Source organism: Helicoverpa armigera, chromosome 1 (genome assembly GCF_030705265.1).
Source record: "Helicoverpa armigera isolate CAAS_96S chromosome 1, ASM3070526v1, whole genome shotgun sequence".
NCBI classification, from domain to species: domain Eukaryota; kingdom Metazoa; phylum Arthropoda; class Insecta; order Lepidoptera; family Noctuidae; genus Helicoverpa; species Helicoverpa armigera.
In genome coordinates, this window is record NC_087120.1 from 10,343,816 (window position 1) to 10,358,414 (window position 14,599).

Genomic DNA, 14,599 nt, shown 5'->3' on the forward strand with positions numbered 1-14,599 from the left:
AGTTTCATAACATTGAAACTTTCTTCTTACCCTGCTCTGTCAACTATTGTAATGGTTGTTAATGAACGTCATGCATGATAGATGGCACGTGTTAGTAGGAACTCCGTCTTCGAAACTAAGTTCGCAACACAACATCGAGAAGTGTCCGCTAGTCCGATCAGCATACACGAACAAGCCATTTGTACCTACAATCGGTTCTGGTTTTGAACTCTATGTCCTGTGATGTCCTGTCACTAAACAATTGACACTCTTTTTACTTTTGCGTCAAATTAACTGCACTGCGGTCAATTGTTTTAGAATAAGAAGAGGATTAAAAAAATATAAAAAATTTAAATACATATGCAATAAAGAATATGTTAATGTGTAGCAAATAGGTACATATTGACAAATAATTAATTGTTCATTGGTTTCGTAAGTGGTTCAGTGATTCCTGGATTAAATTTTCAGCAACAATAAATTATAATCTATCTTCAAAAAATCTTAATATCCGTCTACGTTTTAACTATATTGCAGCTTTTTTATCAATTAGCTATTTATATTTATTAGATAAGTAATTTAACAATTTCGTACATTTCCGAGGAGGGTTGATTATTTCTTAAAATCGATATCAGAGGTTTTGTGTGCCCTCTGAAACCTCCGTTATCAGGGCAGGAGGAACTTGAACTAAACAGTTCAAGGTCGTGTTCATATTTTCGATTTTCACTGTCGGAACCGTTTACACGGATCATACGCCGTCTAACTAGGAGTATTATCGATCTGGAAAAAAAGAAGAAATAAGAACCAAATAAGAAGAAATAAAGAAAGTATTTTTACGTTTACACAATTTTCGAAAAAAAAATAGGTTTTAGGTCTGCAGTTTTTTCATGAATCGGCTTATATGAAGCTTTCTACTTAGACATTTTTTGCTGAAACATTTGTTTTTGTTGTTTCTACCATCCGTTATCCAAAAAATACGAGAAGGTATGTTTATAAAAATAAGAATAGCGTTTACGACTTAGATACGCTAGCTTAAAAAAAAATACCCATTCTTAAAGTTCACAAACGGGAAAGTGCTAAGTTTATTTTTAATTGTTAACGACATCTGCAATGTAACATGTGGCGGCAGCTTATTGCCCGTGAGCGACCGGCAACGTACTGCAGAAAGCGTGGATACAGTCAAAGTGACGTAGTCACCCCCAAAGTGGTCTAGGCTCTTTGTGCGGGTCGGATCCGCGCTTGAGGGCGGGCTGAACGCAAGAATGCGGCGTGCGTGCGGGCGGTGGCAAGGGTGCGGGGCGCGCGGTGCGGCCGGGGGATGCGTCGCGGTGGCGCGGGGCAGCGCGGGCCGGGCGCGTGCCGCAGTAGCGAGAAGGCGCCGCCGCGGCCGCTCGGCACAGTCGCCACAGCACGGCGTCCAGCCGCCGCCCGATGCGAGCGCGGACCCATCGCCGCGCCGAATCGGCCCCGTCGCGCCGACTGCCCCGAAAGGCAAGTTTCAACTTCCCGGTGTTGCGGTTCCCGCGTTTCGTACGCCGACAGCCGTCATGTGGACGATAGTTGAGCGCATAAAAGTGTCGGTCTTGTTACCGCAAAGAGCGAATACAAATTCGGTCAGGTTGAATGAAATAACTCTTGAAGGATCCGAGTTTGGGTGGACAAAGCGGGCACTGCAGAAGCTGGCCGTCATTGTTGCGCTCCTGCCTCCCCTCATTACCGAAAACTTGGCTTTCTTGTATTGTTTTCATTTAAAACCTTACAGTTCTACCAAGGTTGGTGACATTGCTCCGCGTTTGCGAATTCGAACAGCCCAAGTTATTATGCCAAATATATCCAGCGTGGAAGTTACATAAATGGAAATGGTCCCCAAATTACCATGTTCCATGAACATAGGATTACTTGCGTACAAAAATGGACATAAAATGAAATCCCCAAGAATTTATATAGACCGCGTATGACGTGTGTATTAATTTTTAAGTTTGGAATTAAGCGTATTAAGTAACGCTTCGCACTGGATCGAAGTTCGTGGTGTTGTCGCACGATGTCACACCTTTTATTTAAATAATATAACCGATTTGTTATATTAAATATAGTTTTGCGGTAGTATTTGAAATGCCGCCAAGATTTCGGTAGAAAGCACCATCTACAAATATTAATGTCACTAAATGCGCCATTAAAGCAAAGATAGCCTCCAGCGTCATAATTTAGGTTACTATGTTTTAAAATATCCTTTTTGTTATTAAAATAGACTTTGTTCTGGTTTCCTCAAAGCATGATATTTACCTTCATCGTGACAGTATTTATATATCGGCCATTGCTTACCTAATATCTATATTTACTACTTACCTTTACCTCCGTGATTACAGTTTTGTATATTTTCCTAAGTGGACATTTTTAGAATAGCAGCATTGTGCCTTTCATTCCAATCTGAAAGAAAATTCTAATCAAGAATCCAAATGAACATTCTTTTCTAAAGAAAGAAAATATATTAAACTTGTAGACGAATATTTTTGGATACCAATCTTGGTATCTTACGAATAATGGACCTTCCAATGTATGCTAGAAAAGGCTAAGCATTATCTTTTACTTTGTTTCTTTTTTTCAACAATAAATTAGCATCATGATGCCAAGGCTATCCACCGTTTATTAATTAGAGGATAGTTAGTTGTTAAGGGAATTAATTAATTATTTGTCACCAATCTCCTTCCTTGAAATAATTATCTCTTTTTTCTTTTATGTATTTTTTTATTGGCACCAAATTTAAAAGCGATGTTTTGATTATTAGGTAGGTATTTGAAAACCAAAGCAAAAATAAGCAATATATCCTATGGGCCTTAGAATTTCAATTTTATTGAATCATTAATGTACACACTATACATATATACAAACTTAAACTACTTATCTTTATACAAAACTAAAAATAAAATACTATATACAAAATGTACCTATATAAACATGGGCCTTAGATGCATGTTCAAATAAATAAATAAATATTTATATAAAGAAAATTAATGAAGTACGTATGTAAACTAAATTGTAAACACGAACCTTCAATGTCTTTAGTAATAACAAAATATGTTGTGTGATTTTAACTTGAATTATAATTCAATATCTAATATGTTTAAGCCTACAGCGCTAAATTAATAATAACAACATAACTTCACGTGTACACAAATATCTACCAACTTTATTAATTATAATATATAGACTAAAATATAATATATATACACTAATTATATGGAGTAATCAACTTGAATTAAACTTTAATGATAACGTAACCATGATTAAAATTCGAGAAGAAAGGCTGAAAACTTAAACTATAGTAATTCACAAAAAACGCCGTATTATTTTAATAATATCTCAGGAGGATCAAAAAGATAAAATTAGAAGGCTAATAAAACACAAGCACGGAAAACTTGATAAGTATATTTTTCTAAGTAAGCAAAATTCTTGAATTTATTTTTTCAAAGCTACATGAAAGGAACCGTCACATCTACTTATAGATGTCTTATAGATGTATATGACTTAGTACTTAATAAAACGGTTGTTAAATTATTTCGAAAACAGCCTTTGCATTGCAAACTTTTCCTTAATATGCAAATATTAGATGTAAATATATCTCGTTCTGATGTAAATGACGTTTCCCATTGTCTCAGTTGTGCAGTGGAAAAAAGCTCTCAGTGTAGGTCCATCTGCATCACAAACATTAATAACAGCTATGCTAGTGCGCAAATATGTGCCTTTGTCACCAGGGAATAATGCTGTTTTTCATTCATTAATGATGTTTTGTTTTGACTGCTTTCAAAGAATTTTTCATAATACAGGTATCTTTAAAAAAAACGCGCGGTTGATTTCATTCTGTACTGTAAAGTTAAAGCAAGATGTAGAAGAATAATGATATGCCTACCTAGCCGTACATAAGTTCGGACTTCCTAACTTCCAATTAAATTATTTTTAAAGCTGATTTAGCGTTAACCTATTCCTTAAACTAGGTCGTGGTCTACTTGTAGGTTCGCAAAATAAATTCTAAAGCATATTTACAACAAACAGCCCAAAATACTGAACTACTGAAAGCAAAAACCTCAAAAAATATATAAAAAAAATATTCATTTACCTATTTATAAGTAGGACTTAGTATAAAACGTAAAAATATATTCCATTCAATAAAAACAATGCTTATAAATGATGAATAAAAATATTTCGATGAGGCAACCAGCCCCTTTGTTTAGGAATTAGGTTAAAAAGACTCGCAAAAGCCAGCTTTGAAAATACCACGAGAGCTTTCAATGCATCTTAAAGATTATGATACTCGAAAGAGGTATTCGCAAGAAATATTGAAAATTGCTCCAAGGTGCTGCATAACGCATTGAACAAGAGAACAATTTGGTACCGCTCACTTCAGCAAACATAATACGAAAATGCACTTACATTTTGAAACAGTATAGAGTGACAAGTTAAAGTATCAAAAGTGGAATAGAGTGTGTTTTATATATTACATTTGTTCAAATATAAGAATCATCTTTATTTTTAGCTCACGTCGACTTTAGAATTAGATTCGCTTTATTATATCTAATAATTATTAATAATAATTGTAATATACTAACCGCATTAATAGAGCCTATATGCTATTCCAATATATAATCTATATGACTGCCAAGTTGCATCAAAATTAAAACAAAACAATCCAACAAAAAAGTCATTATTACATTTAAGAATAAATGTGTGATTAATTTCACCCTTACATCCGATAATACGGATCTTCGGTGCAAAATCGTAAAGGAATTTGAGTTGGGTTTAATAGTCCAACTTTTTAACTGTCGGGTCGTTTAAATAACTTATAATCTTTCAAATATTTTGGCTCTATACCTAATCAAGAATAATATTATGTATTATGATAGAAGTATGTAGTTGTAGGAATTTAAATATTATTGTAAAAATAAGAATATTATTCCCATTTGAATCGATCGACCAACAACAGTTATGGAACAAAAAATGTTGTACTTGCAAAACCTCATATCTGATGGACTGATTTAGATTTAAGTATCAGTCATGGTCATAAATTATAATCAAAATAAAGAAGTTGCAATGTTCTCAAGTGGAGATTGCAAAAAGAAGGGAACGCTGTGTTGACGTTCGATACGCTTACAAGAGTAATATCTGGCGTCAATACCAATTGAGCTTCGATTGACAGCTGAAAACAATTGAAAACTAAAATCTTTCAATAAACTCGTCGCAGAAAGTCAATGATATGATTGATTTTTTTCGCATTTTCGAAATATTTATGTCAACTTGTAAATTATTTTTTATTATTCTTGTGATTAATTGTTCCCAAAGCTACACTTAAGCTACACTTGAAAATTCAACTACAGAATTTTATATTTCGTATAAAAAGCCATAACGATGATTCCTGCGTCACCATGATAAAATCATATTCATAGTAGAACAGGAATAGAAAACACACATTAATATAAATAGAACAATTTACAAAAAATAAACGGTTTCCAGTCTAGAGTGAGACATTTAGATGAAAATGAATGGTATCCTATATTTAACTGTACTTTAATTATAGATCCGGAGTACGAAACTCGAGAATATTGCAATACATTGAGACTTGTGACATTCATTAGAAACTTCCTCCTCCTTCGTCGCGTCAACAGATTAAATGCTATTTAATTATGGAGATCAACTTGATATACGGTCTAATATTATGTCGCCGACACGTCTTGTTATCAAAAAGAATTTAAAAATTTTGAGAATTTAAATGGTTTTATTGGTATGTCTGTTGAAAATAAGATTATTGTCATTCACAGATTTGTCCGTAAATTTTAGTCCGTCATTATCAGGTGCTGCTTTTTTCTTGCGATATCGGCAATGGATTCTATTTAGCAGCATAAAAACGTGCTGCAATGTGTGACATCAAAGTATTTTGATTATTTATCAATGTTTATAAAATGAACATAATGAAGGTAACCCAAAAAAAATCTATTTGATAGAACAAAAAATATGTTTGATAATATTGTTTATTTATTTAGAATCTTTAATCAACGACAGGGATTCAAAAATGACATAAACTCAGAAATCAAAGATCCGAGATTAAAACAGTAAGCCACTTCTTTTTACTGAGTGATCACAAAAGAATCGGAATAGTGCGGGACACTGATTGCATTTCTCGTAAGTCCGTACCCTTTTTTGCAGAAACAATCGCTTTTCCAGCGCAACCAACCGTTTTCCACTTTTCTAATGGCTTGATGAGTATCGGGTCTCTAGGCAAATGATTTTTTTCTTGCGTTCCATTGTTTTCTCCCACCTTCACCGTCAGACTGAAAAACAGACCGCAGTATACTTGCGAACATTTTTATTTCATCGCCTTTCAAATGATACTTCAGCACGAATGTTATGGCACCTAGTTAGAGAGAACTGGTAACAATTTTGCCGCCAGACTTTACTTGAACAATACCCACTCCCTAGAAACTGAAACTAGAACACTGAATGTAGTTATTACCAATATTGTTGTGCAACTTCTGTTGACCACAGTCTGCTTGGGACCTCGTCATTTGATTTCCTTCATAAGCTAGTAGGACACGGCTGAGTTTCTATTATAAATGAGATTGCTATTCTCAAAAGCCAATGTCTATTTAACGGAGGAATGCACTCAAAAGCTGTGGATGACGCGGCATATTCGTTACCATCTGGATGTTGCTGGAGTCGGGGCCAGTACCTCCCCCCCTCCCGACCACCCAGCTCGCAGTTACAATAAATTTGCCACTCTCATTCACGCTTCCCTCGGATCCTATTTTACGGAATTTCGTAACTCCGAATTTCTTGCATAAAATATTTTGGACTTAAATCAATTTAAAACATTCGAATTGTTCAGTTTTGACTGTTGCGGTATTGTTCAACACTCTACCGATCAGTGTTCGATTAAATAATACAAACTTCGTTCCTCGAAACTGAAGCAACCCATCAGTGATAGCGAGCCACTTAGTCGGAGTTCTTCAAATGTAAATATCTTGCGATTTATCCATTTACATTTCGTTCGACGTGACAATAACAAAATGCGACTTTGATAAACGACTGGACATTATTCCTGATATTCAAAAATGGAAGGCTTAGCAGCATAATGCATTATCGTCGTGACGTCGAAGGCAAATTCTACTATCCTACTAATATTACAAACTTGAACGTTTGATGAAACTTATTACTTATTTATATACTTACCTACTTAAATATATCTTCAGAATAACATTTAGGTCACTTTTTTATAAATGTTCGTCAAGTACATAGTTCCTTTCCTAAAAAATAATAAAATGCTCATACCATTCATCGGCTTCGAGTTCGGCACTATATATCCAAAAGATGGAAGTTCTAATAACACGAAGACTACCGTAGTTTGTGCTAAGAGGTGTACGAGTATCTGCAAAGTAAAACAGGTAACGATAAAGGTAAAATATTTGCCTAGAGGAATATTTCCTAGTTAAGTCTAATTAAGATTTACATTACTCTAGGCACTATACTCTGGCTGCTTTTTAACACTGATAAACGGGCAAAGAGCGTCGTTGGCACGTGAAAAATACTCAACTGTGCTGCTGCACATACGTGAGACGCCAATTTTTTAACCAGGTAGGTACTACTAGTGATATTTTAAAAGGCTCAAAGCATATTTTCAATACCTAGGATTAATTAAGAGTCAATAACTTTTTATATTTCCCTAGTTGATTGGTACTACTTTTCCACACAGGTACTTCAATCTGCAGTTTGTTGTCAAAGAACCATGTCGCCCACTAAAATATGATATGATAACGGTCTGCTCGAGAACGAAAGCAGTTTTTAAGATGCAAAATAATATTCGTAAATATTTCCCGCAACGTTAATTTAATGCGTCTTTCCTCCCCTCAGATTTTCTTCTTTTGCATATCAGAACTACTTTTTTCTTAATCCACACGCCGTCCGCAGAGGGTGGCTTTAGAAAATCTTGCAATAGAATTATAACTAAGTTCCCTTTGAAAAATCCACCACATCGTTTAGCCCCGAGGGGAGGCGGTCTATAGCAGGATTTCTGCACTCTTTCGACTAAATGAAAACTAGACTTAATCGAAAAACCTTAATTGTTTATACAACGTTTTTCTGCGGATGTATTTTGAACCTTAAGCCAATTTCAAAAGCATTTTATTTTAACGTAATTTCAAGAGTATTTATTAATTACAACGATGACTTATAGGAAACTATTATTACGTTTCGTCACGGCCTTAGGATGAGTCGAATCAGACATGATTCTGTAACAAGGTCCCTTCGTATATCCAACTAAAGTGGCTCTGTTCTATTTAATTTTTGATTGCAAGTGGATAACATCGGAGCTTTAACAGATGTTCCGAACGTCTTTGAGAGTTCTTGCTGATTGGATCTAGATAACTAGTTGCAGAGAATCGGAAACATTACCTAACTATTTTTGCGCTTTCTGGTTTCTCCGTTGCAATGAAAAAGAGTCTAGATTAGTAAGAAAATCTTTCGGTGGATTTAAGATAAAACGACGCTAAAGATACCAATGTAGGATGCATTCGAAAGACCATCCGACTTTCTATGACATCATAGGCATCTTCGTTGATCAAGTCGTTGATTAAACACCACTGCTGGTTGCTGAGCGGTGACAAAAACACGACAGATAATGTCATCAGTATTAGCAGTCTACATATTTGCCAGATTAGCAGTTACACTGTGCTTCACAAGAAACGCCTACGCCTTCACATTTAGCATGCTTGAATTGACTTGCTCATTTAGAGTTCAATTACCAAGCTTGGTATCAGCAGTAATGGTAGATATGTCAATACAGTTATTCCGGATGATCGTACAAATTGGTTCATCTCTCGTTCCCTAAGAAGTAGGTTGCCATGTAAAGCTGAATGTACTCGTATGTTGTTCAGGTAACAGTTGTGCCAACAAAATCAATAGTGTAGCAGCCATTAAATTCAGCTTACGGCGTCCTTGAAACATGGATTTTAAATAAAAACTTATTCGTTTCATCTTGGAGTACCATATGAGAAAACAGAACCTATATTGTAGAACCTTTTCAAACAAAACATGCATTGTATGTTCAACCAATCAAAAGCAAATATAGGGTCTGTGAGACTGTGATTGAGTTTGTTTCCTTCAGCCAGTAGTCACAAGGACTTGGTGTGCTTTTCAGTTCACAAAACGTGTGATAATTTTAGGAGTTACCTTTAAGTAATTTTCTTAGTTTCATTAGACTTAAGAGTGTACGCATTAAGCAATATATTAACGACCCACGGCCACGCTGACACACACTAGCTTAATTATTGCTACGTGTACACATTACACAAGTGTGTGTGACGTATGGGCTATTAGTCGTTTAGTTGTGTTGCGGTTGTTGTTAATTGGTTGGCATGTAAACACTACATACGTACATCTTGGCAGCCATTAGAATTGGGGCGGGGGTGGTTAATTTGTGCTTCATCAAGTTTAAGAAAATGATGATCAAAATGAAAAAGGCCGCGTTCAATACCAAGATTATGAAAGACTTTCCTTCCAGACACTTCAATGCTAGCTATTTACTAACAACAATGAAGAGATAAGTATAACAGTTTCATCTATAGAAGATGTTCTTCTATTTATAACTACGGATATTCACAAATATCGGTACGTTGGTTTTCGTATCAATTGGTCCCAAATTAATGAGAGGACATTGAATGCGTGTAAATCCATTTAAGCTACTGTGGACGTTGAGCTAGCTCCCCTGGGTGTGCAATAACGTTGTCGGCCTGGCTTGATGTGGTTGTGTGCCCATGCTAAAGTGACCTGTACTCTTATGTATCCAGCTATAATATGTAGTATATACCTTTCCGATTCAATCCAAGGAGTATAGAAAGTGAATAACTAGGGCTATATTTTTTGTATTAGTAGGTATATCTCAACAGTTAAAAGCTGGCCATTGATGAATATTTAATAGTCAATCGATCTTTTCTTTGTATATTGAACTATTCTACCTATATGCAAGTAAAACTGCCAAGCTACTCAAAATTTTTGTATTTATTAACTACCTTTTATGAATAGTTTGCTAGACACAAACTCTAAATCGGTGCATTTTTAATAAAGTTAAAATAGAACAGCAAACATTTTTCACAAAAGCCATATTTGAACAGTCCGTTAACTGTATAGTTGTCAGGTACGTGTCAAATTACCAGAAAAATGGGGCGTTTTAATCAAGATGCACAAATATAATTTTAGCCGTTATAACACTTCTGCGAAACAAGCGCTGAATGCAGCGAAACTTTATATCGTGACTAAAAATGAATCATAAAAATCGGAAAAGCGCTACCATATATTTCGGTCTGACGGAAAAATACAACAAAATAACGTACAAAATTGGTTTATAACACGGTTTAACAATACGCTTATAGCCGATTTTTCCTCTCACAAAAAAACACGTTGAATTTTTAGAACACTCTGTATAACCAGATTAATTGAGTGTTCTCAGCTTACTTATTCACAATCGCTCCAAAAATATAATGCGAATCTTAAGGTCGTATTTGTTAAGGAAATATTTTTTCTAGGAACATCATTTATGCATGGTGCCTACACATTTATAAGTACGTTAAATTATAAAGCTTTTTATAAGACTCTTAGTATGAATTAGGTTAAATAAATCTGCAAAGTCTCGTTAATTGTAGGAAAAGTACGGGCTAACAATTTATTGATTATTCAATAACATCGGTGAAAATACAATTTAAAAAATTACAGTTTTTCACCGTTGAAAATGTGTACAACATTCTATTTTATGATACGTATGTACTCATATCCACAAAGTTAGCATAATCATCTTCTTTTGTATTTTGTACAAAGTGTGCTTACTGAGTAAGTCGAGTTCGCGAATACAAAACAATCATGCTTCAAAAGCTGTGTGTGTCATACATGACCCTCTATAACTAGTGACCTTCGGGGTTAAAAATAACTTACAAGTCCATTTTTAGCCCCTACACTGTCACTTACTATTACTAATGTAATCGATTCTTATAACAATGACGCTAATATTATGTGTGACTAGTTCATATTCCATATAATAAGGTCCTTAGGTAGTTAATGACAGAATTGGTTAAACCACTTCACGCTCCCTTAAATGTGGTGGCCTATATTTCGTTTAAGAAATAGCTTTGCTGTCCGACATGGCAATGCAGTCAACATTTTAGGCTCAATCGTCGTTTATAGCGATGCAGACAAATACTGAGTGCCTAACTTTGTATTTATCGTAATTCTAAAGTCAGAAATCAATTATAAGAGTTCACTTGCATACCTTAGGGTCGTGGCAGCTCTGTGAGAATGGAATATAGACTTGAGTGAGCCTGTACAAGTGGCAGAACATAAGTTCGCGTACTAGCCAGTACAAGGGGCAGCCAACCGAGTATGTGGGAAATGAACGGACCGCCAACGATGTTCACATGAGATAAATCTATTAAAGTAGGAACCTGGTGCCTTGGGAAGAGAACGATTTGATTTAGATTTATTCATTTCTTTTTTAATTTCCAGTTGTAGCTTAGTTCAACATTTAATATTCAGATGCTCAAGTTGAGTCTATACGTAAACATAATTGGAAGTACCAATAATATACTAGATACGTATTCTACAATACAAAATCTCTTCATTTCGAGATCGCGATTCTCAGCAACTGATATATTGGAATGTTGGCATTTTATCCAATATTTTAGGCTGATATATTCGTGATGTTAAGCAAAATTTTCCGGTTGACTACGCTATGTTTTTGACCTAGATGTGCACTGTATATCTAAGAGGTCATGTGTAGCTCGGATATCGCAATTTCAAGTACTAGCCAGGTCAAAGTTTGAACCGCCAAGAATGGCTCTTCGAGGAAAGAGCACTCGCTTATTGTCTACTGAAGATGTTTACCATCGAGCGATGGGGAGAGATGACACATTGTCTTGTAGCACTTTTAGGGAAAAACGAAAACGTTTTATAAGAACTACTAGAATACGAAAGGGTTTAATTGCAAATAAATAACGAATAAAAAATGAATAACAATACCAATTGTGGCAGTTTTAAATGAAAAACTTTAAAAACTATAAAACGTGTTTTTAATTTCGAGGTGAAATGTTTCATATTGTCGTTATTCGACAGCCATTGTGGCTATCGTAGATATATTTATTGACCGAACTCGTCAATGCTCCTATTTGTTACCCCGGCGTGTAGTAATTGATCATACATTTAATTCGAACGTCCCGGCATCGGGTAGCGTTCGACGCTTTATAGCTGAAGGGAGAAAAATACCAGCCACATATCATGGACGCTTCAATATCGTCCGATAGGAGACGCGAACCCATAACAACGTTTTATAAATCGTTATTCGCACTTCAGAGTCAAGCGCATCGATCGCTCCGATTTGATTTTACACCTAGAATTGAATATAAAGCCGACCTAAAAAGACGACGTTCTAAGAATTTCCATAATAGTGGTAGGTAACACCTATTTAGCAACTAACTAGCAAAATTAGTATTATATTGCTAAGTTTATGGTTGTCGTGTTCAGCGGGCCTAAGTGATTTGTCGGAAGAGGCGGTTCTACAATACTGGTCACATTATTCATGAAGTTGTGTAATGATGCAATTTAGCTCCTACGTTTTATTTTACTTCCTCGATTTTTGGCAAGAGTTTACAAACTGCAGTTATTGGGCTACATAGTCTTAGTTTAAAACTTAGTTTACGATCCCCTCTTATTTTATTAAAAGCATAAATAGCAAACTTAAAATCGTTCTCATTTATACACCGTCGATATCTGTCTGTAGAACTTTCAACTGCTTCAACAACTTGGCGAAACTTCCGAATAACCTAACGTTTAGCACTTAGTCCAAGGGATCCGTAAAAAGTTACTTTTAGCGTTGGGAATAGGGTTCAATTTCCTATTACAATGAGAATCATTTAAGAAACAGAACAGGCTGCCTATATTAATCTACGTTGTAGCGCAGTCTTTATAAACCATCTCTGTTGAACTATCTCAAAACTAGGAGACAACTAACCGTAAAAAACTTTGTTAATCAAACAATATAATTACCTCACATGTCTCAAATGGTAGTTGGATATTATACGTCATAAGTTGAGGTTATTTGACGAGGAACTATATTATGGTGCATTCATTAATGAACCAATCATTGCCTTGATCATGAATACGTTCAAATAACTTTGAAAACTCATCACGAAAAAATAGACATTTGTTTAAGCATGACGTGCTCAATTCCAAAAGGAAAATCATTCATGCGATACTCAGTTTAATCCAAACAAATTAAGAAAAGCTCTCATGTCCCAATCTATTTGAGAACAATGTTTCAAGCAATAGCGTTGCAGAGAACACAGCTGTGACAAGTCTGTCAGACAACTGTCGGAGACAAGGGTCCGCTACGTACACACACGCGGCATTAAGAGGTAACACAATACTTTTCAACTTGCAACTTTTCAGTCTTAGCGAGTTCTTCTTAATGGAGTGCGCTCGCATGCAACTTTTGTCGTAACACTGTTTCGCAGAATAAAATTCTTAAAGTAGTGTAAGCCTTGTATTAGGACAAAGTGGTAATAATACTTACTAGTTTGAATTCAACCTCTGGTTTTGCTAAAGTTTGGGCAATAGCGGAAATACCCTTTTTAACCAATAGGCAACAGGTAAAAAATCCTTTGCACACATAGGTACTTCTTTGTAAAACATACTTTGTAAGCGTAATCTGGAAGAAAATTCGATTCATACCATAGTGTTACTCAAACTTAAATTAGTTTCAGTGCTGAAAAAGCCTTGAAAGAGTGTTAAATTTTGTCAGAAGCAACCGCGGGGTACCGTCAGTAGCTACAGGCTTACAGTGTCAATATGTGGTTGCGTGTGGTAGGCGCCACTGAATTTTTACGATCCCCCTTAACAACAGTTTTGTGGTCACAACGTGGTCAATATCAACACTGTCTTTAACGCTAGAAGAGGAAAGACTTTATTTTTAACCGTGTTAATTATAACACTTGCTTAGCTTTACTACATTTTAAAAGTTCAGTAACAAAGTGACAAGCGCTCATAAAACAATGAAGAGAGTTACTTACATTAGAGAGAGTTATGTACTCGTGTAATAAGTTAAAGCAAGTGTTGCAGTGTGTCGTGTCATGCCAGAAGCATGTAAGTTTCATAAAAGGAAATGTTTTCCAACCATACGGAATTACTGTAAAGAATATTGTACTGAAAAACGAACTTCAGAATAGCTCGTACCTTCTGCCCAATGAAACAGTGGCTCTTTCAACAAAAACTAGTTTCGAGATAGACATGTTCCATTCAACCATTCACAGTCACAGTGAGATATAGATTGGCCTGACCAAAAAGGAAGTGACGGCCCAGTCCACGCGATGCGAACACCGCTGACCACATGCCGGTCATTTCACACCAGGCTCCATGCACAAATGCAGAGCCGAATACGAATTGAAAATATTGCACATATCCTCGCATTTCTAAAGCCAGTAATGGGATTTTAAGGAATTTTGCTTTCAGAACTGACACTAACAGATATTGCGATAAATGACTTCGACTTTTTCCTGATTTAGAGGCTGTAGAATTTTCTAAATTGTTTATTTATTATGAG

General features: G+C 35.5%; 1 protein-coding gene across 12 annotated transcripts in view; it reads left to right on the forward strand.

Moving 5' to 3' along the window:
- Positions 1 to 14,599, forward strand: part of LOC110374605 (potassium voltage-gated channel protein Shaker) — a 281,576-nt gene that overhangs the window by 156,909 nt on the left and 110,068 nt on the right. Inside the window, exon 1 of one of the 12 annotated variants that reach the window (XM_064035040.1) lies at positions 1,327 to 1,467. The exons of 10 other annotated variants lie outside the window; for them this stretch is intronic. The gene's annotated coding sequence lies outside the window, so the exon portion shown is untranslated. Of the gene's footprint in view, positions 1 to 1,326; positions 1,468 to 1,630; positions 1,749 to 14,599 lie in introns of those variants that run through there. One more of the 12 variants, XM_021332387.3, reaches the window with a different exon arrangement.